Source organism: Palaemon carinicauda, chromosome 27 (assembly GCF_036898095.1).
Source record: "Palaemon carinicauda isolate YSFRI2023 chromosome 27, ASM3689809v2, whole genome shotgun sequence".
Classification (NCBI taxonomy): domain Eukaryota; kingdom Metazoa; phylum Arthropoda; class Malacostraca; order Decapoda; family Palaemonidae; genus Palaemon; species Palaemon carinicauda.
The window spans coordinates 9615833-9618332 of record NC_090751.1 but is presented as its reverse complement, the minus strand read 5'-3'; positions in this window follow the sequence as shown (position 1 = coordinate 9618332).

The window sequence follows — 2500 nt, the reverse complement described above, 5'->3', positions numbered from 1 at the left end:
GACCGACTGACTGAACTCTGTCACGTAACCAGCATTCAAAATGCGTTCAGTAAAAATAACAGCCTCTCAAAAAAACAATTACAAAAACTAACTACAACAGCAACTTCACAGCTAAGTGAAACTTGATAAATGACAACGAATATGTCCAGTTATTTCCAAAACGGAGGGCGAATGTATGTCTTTGATCTCATTCAATCGTAGGTATTTCATGAAATGTCAAAGAAAAAAACAAAAAACAAAAATACTTTATGGGTAAAAATGTACTGGCACACACATTACATTAATGAAACGCCGCCCACTTCCATTGATTAAAGTTATGATACCTGGAATTGTTTAATCGTACCAAGAACTTCCCTCATCTGCAGTCTGCTCTATTTCAGTCTTTCTGACCGAACTCAGAATATACCTTCATACGCCTTGTAGTCTTTTCATAATTCACTATACCGTTAATTCTTGCTCGATACAAGCGTCTCCGATTATAATTCACTGGAACAACATCCACTCGCATTCCCCGCTGTACAAATTCATTATCCGCACATCCAAAAGCATGTTAATTTGGTTCAGATAGTCCTTCATACTTCAAAACTTCAGCTCCTCTTGACCTCTGCTTGAGAGAGAGAGAGAGAGAGAGAGAGAGAGAGAGAGAGAGAGATCATTGGTGTCTCAAAGTTACATTTAGGAAACATGTATAGGTTTGATGGATAAATATTGCCAAATAGTTTCACACAGACTCTTGAGAGAGAGAGAGAGAGAGAGAGAGAGAGAGAGAGATAGAGAGAGATCTTTGGTGCCTCCAAGTTTCATTTAAGAAACATGTATAGGTTTGATGGATAAATATTGCCAAATAGTTTTACACAGACTCTTGAGAGAGAGAGAGAGAGAGAGAGAGAGAGAGAGAGATCTTTGGTGTCTCCAAGTTACATTTAGGAAACATGTATAGGTTTGATGGGTAAATATTGCCAAATAGTTTTACACAGACTCTAGAGAGAGAGAGAGAGAGAGAGAGAGAGAGAGAGAGAGAGATCTTTGGTGTCTACAAGTTACATTTAGGAAACATGTATAGGTTTGATGGATGAATATTGCCAAATAGTTTTACACAGACTCGTGAGAGAGAGAGAGAGAGAGAGAGAGAGAGAGAGAGAGCGCTCTTTCGTGTCTCCAAGTTTCATTTAGGAAACATCTGTGAATATAGGTTAAATGGCTAAATGTTGCCAAATAGTTTTACACAGACTTTTGAGAGAGAGAGAGAGAGAGAGAGAGAGAGAGAGAGAGAGATCTTTGGTGTCTCCAAGTTTCATTTAGGAAACATCCGGAAGTATAGGTTGGATTGCTAAATGTTGCCAAATAGTTTTACACCGACTCTTCTAGTTAATTTAGAGAGAGAGAGAGAGAGAGAGAGAGAGAGAGAGAGAGAGAGGCTTGTAATGACTGCTCATACCTTGCAATATGATGCATGCACTTTGTTAGTATCATAACTGTTCACACACCGTCTGCTTCGATCCCTTTTCACACCTCACAAAACGGGCAATTACAGGACGACGACATTCAGTAATTATGTTAATGACACTTCATCAATATGTCAAGTTTGTTAACATTTTATCGATGCATACCAATTAGTAATTTCCCCAAATAACTAGGGCACACGTCAACTTTTTTAGCCGATAGAAAAGATGGGTGAAAGAAGAGTGAGAACAAGTAGTTAACTAACCAATGATAAAGAATAGTTTGGTAAGTTCTATAATATATGCTACTGTGTTTCTGACATCTAGTATACAATATTGTTCTTTAAATAATTTTCCTTAGTATACAATGTTCAAAAGAAACATTCGTAAGAGTGATATGATGTGTGATTTTAACCACAATGTTATTTATATAGAGGTAAAATTTTCTTGTTATGATCTTAAAAGTTAATTGATATAGCACTTGCTTATTTTTCTTTTACTTTTTTGTTATATGGCATTCTAAGCTCCAAGCGTAGTATTTTCTTATGCTGAAGTTAACTAACCAATGATAACGAATAGTTTGGAAAGTTGAGTATTATTAAGTGATGTAAACCCCAAATTTTATTTATATAGAAGAAAATTTGTCTTGTTATGGTCTTAAAGTTAATTAATATACTTGCTTATTATTATTTTACATTTTGTTATCTGGTATTCTAGGCTACCAGCGTAGCTTTTTTTTTTTTTTATCATCCATGTGGGTTTCGCAAAATGGAAGGTTGGAGGCAGTAGAATCAAGGGTGAAGCCCCTATGAAGAACATTCAACAACAACTTCCGCTGTATAAATTCAACAACAACTTCCGCTGTATAAATTCAACAACAACTTCCGCTGTATAAATTCAACAACAACTTCCGCTGTATAAATTCAACAACAACTTCCGCTGTACAAATTCAACAACTTCCGCTGTATAAATTCAACAACAACTTCCGCTGTATAAATTCAACAACAACTTCCGCTGTATAAATTCAACAACAACTTCCGCTGTATAAATTCAACAAC